The 11,734-nt window shown below is 30.3% G+C and overlaps 1 protein-coding gene across 1 annotated transcript in view; it reads left to right on the top strand.

Moving 5' to 3' along the window:
• Positions 1–8,767: 8,767 nt before the first annotated feature.
• LOC128992315 (uncharacterized) overlaps positions 8,768–11,734 on the top strand; it is a 56,870-nt gene continuing 53,903 nt past the window's right edge. The window contains exon 1 of the mRNA XM_054415820.1: positions 8,768–8,834. The gene's annotated coding sequence lies outside the window, so the exon portion shown is untranslated. The remainder of the gene's footprint in view (positions 8,835–11,734) is intronic.

Here is an 11,734-nt window from a genome sequence, read left to right as displayed (position 1 = left end):
TTTCTGATTGGCTTTCCCTTGCTTTTATGAGTAATAAAGATAACACAATGTCCTATTTTACAACCAAAGATAATTGAAAAGGTATAAGCTTTGACTATTGGAAGTTAGTCGAAGTTTCACTAACAGTAAGTTACTAACATCATAACTTATCTTTACTTTAATTAAATAAAATTGTTTAAGTTTTACTATGCCAAAACAAGGCTGTAATTAAAGGAAAAGAAGCTTTTTATATCAGTTTTAAACAAAAGAAGTTTGTTTGTAAGTTCATAAACCTATTAATTAGAAGGGCCATAAACGATGTAAACTACAATATAATACATAGGCTATAAATAAAAATAGATCCCTTTTCAAATTCCATTACGTTTTAAGAGTTAAGGTTCGGATTGCATCATAAATAAATGATTAAACGTAGTGAGGATAATATTCCGCAAAAATATACCAATAAAATCTTCATATTCTTTGTTGTTATTATGATTTTGAACATAAAATGGAATCACAAAAGAATAACAATATAGCGCTGTTCACTGAAACACATTGTAACAAATAACAACTTATTCTAGAGCAAAATATTGCTACTATATCTTTGTGGACAGCTGCCAGCAGTAAATATATTTCATTTGAGTGTAATGTATTTATTTGATAAAGTGCTGCATGAGAATCTTATTATAATTTGGAAACATATTTCGGTTAATTTAAATAGTATATGTGGTATTGTGGTTTATCGTTCATGTACAGTACTAAATACATTACATGTACGATATATTTAATTTAATATGCGTCTATTAAAACCAATGACTGTAAATCCTTAGTAACGATTTACAGTCAACGATTGAGACTGCGTAAAAAAACTATTGAACTCAAAACATATCAACAATTACAATTAATTGTTGATATGTTTTGAGCTCGGTAGTTGTCAATTAGTGATTTAAAATAATAATTTTATCCGTACAATTCTTTGGCTAGCGTATTAAAAGTCTTAACTTAATTCTGTCTTTTAATCTCTGTGTTTGTGTGCACGTCTGTTAGTAACGCGTTAGTGCCCTTAATTCTCAGCCTTTCACGGAAAAGACTAGAGCATCATTTTTAATGGAAACTTCTATAAAATGCGCATTAGTGAGGAAGTATATAACTACTTTTAAGCAGCGTGGTAGTTAAATTTTACATCAAGGCTATGTCTCAAAGATCTGTTGAGCCTCTGTTTTAGTTAAATAATCGGATATCAAATATAGACTAAAATATATCCAAGTGATATCCATAGATTTGACATAACTTTTTTTGTCTTATAACCACCTATTAGATACCAGTATTATGTTTGATACGGTTGTGTATATTAGTTTGCCTGCACATCCATAATGCAAATTTGATGTACAAAAAATGTTGTCCTGAATTTAATTAGGTTGCAACTGGCTACAAGATCCCCGTACGTAGAACAGACACACTGCTAGTCTATGTCTATACTATTATTTTTTACACATCTAATGGTGTCTGCCATTACACACATTAATGGTGTCTGGTAATTGCACATGTAATGCCGTCTGCGCTACAATTTTACAAAAATATAGCTACTCGACCAAGGATCCGTTTAGGACTATTCACGTCCCTATACTGACCGAGGACTTTGCTTGGCTTTTAAAGTTTTGAATCGAGATCTTTAAAAGCAAATATTGATTTGTCCCCATGGCTGCAATGAGAACACTGACAATGTTTACATTTGTCCATGACATTTCAATGAAAACAAGCAGAACTATCAAATTAAATTCAAATCACAATTCCTCACATCTGGTGTAAAGTTTAAATAGAGATATGATATTCTGTAGAACCATGTTGCAGGTTTATTTATTCTTATATTTTAATATTTCATTGATTATTGATTATAGGAGAGGAGTAAGATTTTATAGCAGTTGTTTCATAGCTTCCTACCCTAAATATGCATTTTGATTATAGCTAATGTAAATGATTTTATTTGAAGATTTTTGTAGACAAAATAATAAAATTATATTTATTTTATAAGTATTCTTTTAATTATTTTGATATATTTTTGTTAAAAATTTGAATTATACCTAACATTTTTTTGGATCAGGGCACACACCTAAACAAAAAAAGCGTTTTTCAAAACAAAGAGATAATTGCATATTTTTGCAAATTTAAGCGATGATCAGACCATTAGCTTTTTTATAAATGTTTAAATAATAGTTTTAGATCTCAACCCCTAATCATGAAGCTTTCTAATCCAGAGTTAGTAGCTACCAATCTCTATCATTAACTTTAGATACTCCATAAAGGTTTCACATTATATTCTAATAATGAATAAAATGTTATGAGCATATACGGTCTTTACTTGTACGGTTATTTTCAATGAGCTTCCTCTTAACCTTGCTGTTGGCATAAACGTTGTTTACATTTCGTAAAATTTAGTAGCTTTAAGCTGATACAAAATATTTTAATAAAAACACATTTTTAAAATAATACCATGTTGGCGCCTTTGGTATCTATAAATATTAGGCTTGTTTAATGTGTAACTGTTTTTCATAACCCCCGGACGAAAGACTGGTACTTTGTAGTATATTTTAAGTATCTAACTATACCGAAGACGATTTAACTATTATTCTGTAATGAAGTAAAATTCCTTACACATACAACCATATAATGATAGTATAATATGATGAACTTAATGCATTAATCTATATTTGGTCTAAAAAGCTAAATGACAAAACAATTTATACTGACAATAACTTTTTACTCCCGAGTAATCAAACTAGGAGTATGTATTAGTCAAATTTAATATTGATAGCAAGAAATATTAAGATGCTTAGCTTAGATTGTATACACACTATATGATACTAGTCACTAAATTCCTATACAGTGAAAGACCGGTTGAGCGTAACGCAAAATGCGTACCAAAGTACGGCATAAGTCTCACAAGATAACTATTTGGAGTTTTTCTGTTTGGATATCAAGTTAATATAAGTAAAGAAATAGTTTATTTAAGTGTCACAAAACAATCTGTGTTTAAGATTGTAGGCCCCCTAATTCCTGGTTTTATAATTCAAATGATATTCCTAAATAAGTTGGACTGTTATGATACAAGAAACTGGGTAGACTTTCCATAACAGTATAATTGTCAGTATGATTCTACTGCGATTTCAAATTTGTAAATTTAAGCAGTATTCGAAGCCCATCACAAAGTTCATGTTGAGTAGAGGAAGCAGGATTTTACTTTCATAAAAAAGTTTAGTAAAAAGTAAGAACGTATAAATATTTACTATAGCTTGCATACAAAACATAGTCATATTTTTCAGTGATTATTATAAAAACTGACTTAATGAGAGCTTTTAAAAATTAAAATAACAAATGTAAACATTTTCCTTCAGACCCTTTTTAGACCAGTTAAATTAAACTAATTGGGTGAAATAATTCCCGGAGAGTTGGAATTTTTTTTAAACGTTCCTTTTGTTCATTAGATTGAAGAAAATAAAAAGTCCTGATGGGTGGGGGGTCGAGCTTGACTAAGGGAAGGGCTCTGAATATAATTTTTTTTAGTGTTTTGCTTACATATTGGAATCTGTAAGTCATATTGAAAAGTGTTAAATACAAAAGTTGCAGCTGACAAAATTCCCTACAAAAATGACTGTATGCATTTTTTTGTAGGACTTAACCATTTAAAGCTGGAGGTTAAAAAAATAACAGTAAATTAAAATGGTGTTTTATTTGCGTGGAAGATGAAACAGGCTCGAAAAGACAAAGTCTTATCATTGGCCTCAATGAGCAGCACTAGCAAAATTAATAGATAACGTGGTGCAATTTCAACGAGTTGCAATTTGAAAGAAAAACGACAAGGATCTAGAGGTACCTTCTGTGCTACGAGCTGCGCCTTTCCCCTTATAGCTCTGTTTGATGAATTGATAATTGATAATTAATTGATAATTGATGAAAGATATATGAGAAAGACATAAGTCTTCTTTATATGATTTTTCCATGTTCATTAGTTAACTCCAGACCTTAAGCTCTAAATTTATGTTATTGATGGTGGCTTTTTGTTACATTACGTTAAGTGGATCGTAGTCCTAACTTTCTTAAGTTGTAATCAGGGCACTTTCCTGTTAAAGGGAACATTCATTATTATCGATGATTTTTTTCTCGATATATCGATATTAACAAATTGAAACATATCAGCTGACAATTACGATAAATATTGTTCAGTATCAACAAACAATAATGAAATGAAACTGTTCTAAAAAAATAACCTAACATAACTAACCAAACTTGCTGTGTAACATTCCATGTTTTTTATCTTGCCTTTTCTGTTATCAAAAGGAATTTTTAAATAGTACAGCAAGTTTGGTTGGTTATGTTAGGTTAGCTTAGAACAGTTTCAATTCTTAATCCATATAATAGACTATTTTATCCTAAATAAGATCAGTTGTCAATATGTAATGGATCGGCAAACAAAAATATCGATATATCGAAAAAATCATCGATAATAATGAATGTTCCCTTTAACAGGAAAGTACCGTAATCAACCAATATATGACGTACATAAAGAAACACTATGTACACTGCTTTCTCATAAAATGATCTCTTAGGGTATAGAAGTCAGACGTTCTGAGGATGATGCTGATACAACAATTGTGCGTTGTGCAGTGAAAAAAGCAGCATTCAGTGGTCATGTTGCTATCGTTTTTACTTACTTACTCTTACTCTTACTCCTTTAGAGGATATAAATTTGCTGGTCTTGCTGATTGCATTAGCTTCACTTGAGCAAGAAATTATCTTCTTCGAACCAGAAAAAATGTAGCCTAAAGTTAAAGTTATTCCTACGTTGGATTACAGAAATTTGACGATGAATTGAATGAAACTTTGCATTTGCCAGAAGCATATTCTTCATTCACGGGTTTAGTGGGTGTGATACCTTCTCGTCCTTTTACAGAAAAGGCAAGTCATTAATTTTGAAAATAGTCTCGATACCATCACCAACGTATTTTACCAACTTCGGCCCAAAAGGAAGTCTCGATAGCCGGCGAGTGGATGATCCTAGTGATGTTCAAATCCCGAGCAAAATATCTGGGCAGACACCGATACATCGCATTCATCAAATCCATCACTAGGCTGAAGGCAGACCTCCCGTCTCTGCCACCAATGGAAGGCTCTGCCCAGCAGAATTCGTATAGAATATATTTGCAAGTGCAAGAATGACTGGGAGATAAACTACCACTAACTGATTCGGGTTGGACAACGGGCACCGAAGGACAACTACAACCCCTTACTACCCTAGATCCTTATACTCCGGCCGCCATCCTCACAATAATCTTTTGCAAAAGGTTGTGGAACACTTTGTGGGTGCCGTAAAGCGAGGATCCACTGCTCAACAATGTGTGGAACTGTAAGGGAGCGTGCACCAAAGGCCCTCTGGTAGACGACGATTCCTTGAATGTGGATGATACTGAAGAAACCCTGAATATCATAGTTTAAACGATATGACCCATGTTTGTAATCATTAAAATTATGTTTAGTAATATTAACTTTAAGAACGGAAATGCAAATAAAACAACGATTTTATTATACTGTTATTTTCTTTAACCTTTAGCATTAAACGGTTAAGTCCTACGAAAAAATACATACAGTCATTTTTGTAGGGAATTTTATCAGCTACATCTTTTGTACTTAACACTTTTCAATATGACTTTCAGATTCCGATATATAAGCGAAAAACTACAAAAAAACATTCAGAGCCCTTCCCTTAGTCAAGCTCGACCCCCACCCATCAGGACTTTTTATTTTATTAAATCCAATGAACAAAAGGAACGTTTAAACAAACTCCCAACTCTCCGGGATTTTTTTCAGCCCAATGGCAATTTTTTGTTTTATTTGACTGGGCTATTTTAATATATCTAGCAGCTTAAAATATCCCAAAAATATAAGGAAATTAACAAAGACCTTTTTTAAGTAGTTAGAAAAAGATAACGTTTACAAAACAACTGAAAATAACTATTATTCCAGAGACTTTTCCAAACTAACTGTTATAATATGGTGCAAATCTTCAAACTAGAAATTACCAAGAATGTTCATTCCTGCAATTACCGACAAAAACTAGTGCCTTTCCAACTCTAACAGTGATAATAAGCTTACCTTGCTATTGTTGATATTCTTTGTCTCAAGAATAACAACTCCTATATAAAACTAGTCCCAACCCATGATTTATATTTTTTTAGCTTTTAACAAACACACAACATTTAGTAATAATTTCACTTTAATGCATTACTTAAGATGATGCAATAAATAGATTGACTATAATCATAACTTTTTATTATTTACCCATTCAAAACATTCGCCTTTGGCAGCCCAGGTATAAAATATTTATTACAATTGTACCACCATATTTTGGACTGATTAAAGTTTTCCTTTGATACACACCAACTTGGTTGTAATGTCATACTGAAAAGGAAACGTATTAAAACCTTGTGATGCTCCCATAAAATATAACAATGTGTATTAAAAACTGAAAGATATATTAAAACTAAATCGTAGCACACTAGATAATCAGGCTCGTTGATTATGCTCTCTTTGAAAAAAAAAACTTGCTGAACTTTGTGTGCTTTTCTGGATTTATAAAATCAATTGATAAATAGAGAATATAATACACAAAATAATTATCAAAACCAAATATTGATTTTGAGATAAGGAATTGGATTACAAAATAATCTTCTCTAAAGTTTTGTTCAAACATGATTCATATACTTAATTATTGTCAATTTTGTATATTTTAAATTTAACATATACTCTTTACCATTATTTTGAATGGTATATTTATTTTTCAAAACAGTTCTGCAGCCTCTGGATTACTGTACAGCAACAAAAGCTTACTTGCGCAGTTATTTAAACCATTTTAGGTACATTATTGTTACTGATATAACATTATCATCAGTAAATTTATTTCAGGCACTATAATTACGACTTAAGTCCTCAATGGTAAAATCTTTTTCCCAAATTTTTATCACCCTATTACCTTCAAACTTAACTATCCAAAATATTTAATCATTTCACATGTATTTTTCCTAAGGAAAATACAGATAGTTTCCTTGGTATTTACGGTACTTTAATTGGCCTTGTGCCTGCATGTACAGTCGAGTCACTTCGACAAGTCTTGTGGGACCTATAGTGGTGAACACCAGACTGTACCGACCGTTCGGTCACTGTCAACGACAAGTAAATATTTAAACCTCTATTGAACGCTGGCCGTCTATTTTACCGGCCATTTTGGTTTATTTCCTACTTCGTTGCTTAAACCACACTCCTCTTGAATATAATTTTAAAGTTTTTATTTCCTAAACTACTTACATTTCTAGGTTAAAGCTTGTAGAAATACTATGTTTATTGCATTTACTGTACTTTTGGACAAAATGAGATTTGGTTGTCGTGTAACAGTCATATATTGTATATTGGACGTCGTGAGACAGCTCTAGAATTATATTTTGGACGTCATGACACTGACTAATATCATTGGATGTCGCGACACTTGGACGTCGTGCAATACATCTTCAATTAAGTCAATGGTTACACTTTTCTAACTTTTATTAGTGAATAGCCTGGTTTTCATAATATGGAAAGAATTACTTCAAAAGGCTATAAGCTTGTGTATTACTTAGCTTCTCGAAGGAGTGTTTTAGACTTTATCCGAAGACAAGTTATCTCCAGAACATTGTAGAATAAAGGGTTTTACAAGTAAAATTATGTCATTTGAATTACTATAAAATTCATGAAGATTTTCAACAGAAATAAATCAAATCTGCAGTGTATTTTAATTGTGGGTCACTTAAGTAATGTTTATTAATTCTAGGGAAAATAAACATTTCAGTAATCCTTACCTTTACTATGCTTTAATAATAATCCTAGAAACACGCAAAGTGAAACAAAAGCTGTTGATTGCGGCTACGTGTGTGGTTAAATTTATTAAACTTAAATAGATGCAAGTATTATGGTCATTAATTCCAATTGCAAATCAAGTTTAAATATAATGATTACCACTAGTAGTTTGTTGTAAAGGCTTTAAACAAAAACATTGACAACATACAAAAGTATAACTCTACAGATTGATACAGTTCGGCTTCTCCTAAAACAATTACTCCTGTAAATAACTGTACTTATTACTTGAAGTGTTATTTTTACCGTAGAGGAAAATTATCAAAGCTATACAAAGGTCATACATTTTATTACTGTAATAATTTACGTGAATTTATGTTTTTCCCGAATCAGGGGAGAAAACATCCAATATTAATTGGTATAATCACCGTATACCATTAAATGAGGTATAGTAACGTCTTTGGTGCGGAAAAAAACGGATTTCCCATCTACAAACATTTGAGGTGTGTGGTTTATTTTCCAACAGTTTAAACTCTTTAAATAAATAAAAATGCCTGTAACACTGAAAAAATGGATATGTCAATAAGTGTCCTACAAATAAAATGATAATAATAATCACTAACATAATTGTGGTTAAAATCCCACTAAAATGTATCTCGGTTATTATAGTTAAACCAAAATTAACATTAAAACTATGCACTTTTTTTGAACGCCCTCCTATCCCTCCGGACACAGTTGTCCCTGTTCTGGGGGTCACGATCAGTAGAACTAAGGTCACGGGGGATGCGGTATGAATGAGTCTTGTTACCTCGTGTTTGAGGGGGGGTTAGGGGATGAATTTTGGGGTGGGGGAGGGGGTTGCAGCACATTGCACCAAACCTCCCTTAGTCGCATATCTCCGTCTCTCTCCAGTCGTCATGTGCCTAGTGCTACGCTACCATCTACACGCCACTGCGATTGCATGACTACTCAGTTATGTGAGTATATATTTCATGTTTTAATAATAGATTAATATATTTTAAGTATTTTTAAAAAATATTATAAGTTTTCTACAAAATATTTTTTTGCACAATTTTCTGAGTAGTTGACCTGGTATTTAAAATATTTAAATTATTAAAAATATAATTTAATTTTTTCTCCCATGTAATTTATCAATGTTACATTTTCAATTTTGTTTAGTGTGTTTGTCAACTTTTGTTTTTTTAGAAATGCCATATTAATATTTTTACCTGTAATTTCCCTTTGATAGCATAGGATAATTAACTCATTTTTTAGATATTTTTTTACAAATGAAGTAAATCTTGTACATAATTATGTACTAGCTAAATTACTATTATGGTTATCATTTCAAATGTTCTTAAGTAATGTGTATCTGGTAAATAAAAAAATATATTAATGTTTAAAACTGTATGATTAACATTTTAGGACTCATCAAACATTTATGTAATTGTATTTATTCCTACACAATATTTAGGATACCTAAAACATTAAATTTTGATACGCATTAAAATTGGCAACATGTTCGAAATTGTAACCTTGATTAGTAAAACATGATTAAACCGTTTGTAATTCTATTCTTTTTTGTAAGTCTTTGTTTGTACTGGTAGACTTTCTGACAAAAAAAATATATTTTAATAGATACAAATTTAGCAATACAGCAAAAGAAAAAAAACAGGGAAAGAAATATTTCTAAATTGATTAGCCTTAACTATTGCTTGATATTCTTTTTAATATGAATTAAAATAAAAAGGACGTAAATGTAAAATTAAAAATATAACTACCATCATCCACTCTAAAATTACATTTAAAATTTCTGAATTCGGAAACTTTTAATAGGTATGTTTGTTAATTTTTATTACTTTCGATTAATTAATTTTAAGCTATGAAAACACTTGTTCATCATGAAACCTTTTTAATTATATAATTATTACGGGGTAAATGTTGTGTGGAATAAGCATTGATATGGGTAAATGATTTTCTGGAAGCATAAAAACCATACAAACATCTTTTAGAAATATGTAGTCGTATTTATGTGTGTAAAAGATTTTTTTTTATTCCTAATACATTAAAATATACATCACCATATATTGAGCTTCAGTAACCTCCGTTCTATCAGGAAACAGCTGGTATTATTGAATATATTCAAATTTGTAGACTTCATAATCAAGTGTTTTTATCTTGTGTCCGGCTTTTCTTTTTACAGTACTGAAAAAAATTACGGGAAACATCAATAAGCCTATTTATTTTTTTTTTCAATTCAACAATAAAATTGATTGAAACCTTACGTATATCTTATCAATAAATGATTTTTCCTTATATCGTTAAATCACTAAATAATTTAGGTTATAGTAAAAAGAGATTTTTTAAGAACCCATTTGAACCTATTTATAAATTATAAATAAATAAAATATAAATGATTTTTAATGGGTCCTTAAGAAATCTTTTCTTATTAAAACCTAAATTATTTTGCGAGTTAACGATATAAGAAAAAATTGATTAATTGATTGATTGGTATAGGTAAAAATTGATAAGAGATACGTAAGGTTTATATCGATAATATATTATGGAATTGAAGAAAACAAAAAATATCATAACATTATTGGACTAATAATAAGATTATCCATTTATATACTTAACCTGGCAATGAATGCTTTGTCATAAAACATGTATCGTTTCCAAAAATGTAGAATATTTCTTAAATTATTGAAAATAATTTTAATGTAAAATCATAAATAAATAAAACACTCTGAATTCCAGAGCATCATTTAGGTACATTCAGGTAATTAAAATAAACATTGATCATATATAATATATTTATTATTTTTGACACTAACGACTAAAATATTGCACAGCTAACTGTTAAATTAAACAGTTATGGACTTATTTAATGGACTTGGGAGTTCACAATAAGGGAAAGCTGAACTCCTCAAATCTATAAATTCAATACGTTGTCAATATATGGATTTCTACTTCAAGACATTTATTGACAGCTAATATATATTACACTGTAATTTATTAAGCTTTCGCAAGGACTTGAGAATCTTTTGTGTCTAATCCACTCGATCGAACTTTTCTAATATAGTAGCAGAAGGTGACATCTTATGAAGTCAATATAGAAGTTACGAAAGTAAGTTATTTGGTAACACATATAATGCAATTTAAAGTTTAAATGTAAAGTTTTATAAAAATCTAAATATTTTTTTGCTGAACTATTAATGTATTACAATTATGTAGGCATGATGTGAAAGCAACTGATCATATTTTAAACCTAAAGTTAATAAAAAATATTAGCGGGATAATTGAGATGTTTTTTATAGCTTTGTCATTAAGACCGGGGTTTCCTTTATAAAATGCTATTTGATAAAACCACAATAACCAATGACTGCAGATCCCAACGTTGAACAGTCAAAATTTTATGTTTGTCAGATGAACCTGATAGTTTCCAGTTCCTAGAGTTTGATATCTTCTTTTAGGCATTTATAGTTAAATCCACACCTATTGTGAAATACATCGTTGGGTCAATGGGAAAACACATAAAAATTTAATGGAAAGTTTTTACCACTGTCATAAATTTATGAGTACACAGACAAATATAATGGAAAATTGTATGTATCCTCTGAAATGATTTTTTGGATGAGAAAGGTAATACGTTTACCACCATTTGGTTTGAATGATAAAATACGTTATCCTCACGTACGTGTCTAGCTAAATATTGAAGGGTTGGTTTTCAATTTTACCGTATGAATAAATAGGAGGCACGTTGTTAAATAGATTGATTGAATTCAAGCCTATAATAAGTAACTACTGTTCTACCAAAAACATCTCATGAATTTAAATCTGTGTTAGAGAAATAAATTCTTAAGCATTCAAAAGTTAT

This window comes from Macrosteles quadrilineatus, unplaced genomic scaffold (assembly GCF_028750875.1).
Source record: "Macrosteles quadrilineatus isolate MER2022 unplaced genomic scaffold, UCM_ALF_1.0 Scaffold_4__1_contigs__length_99947679, whole genome shotgun sequence".
Lineage (NCBI taxonomy): Eukaryota > Metazoa > Arthropoda > Insecta > Hemiptera > Cicadellidae > Macrosteles > Macrosteles quadrilineatus.
The sequence above is the reverse complement of the archived record's forward strand: the minus strand, read 5'-3'. Positions and strand labels throughout refer to the sequence as shown.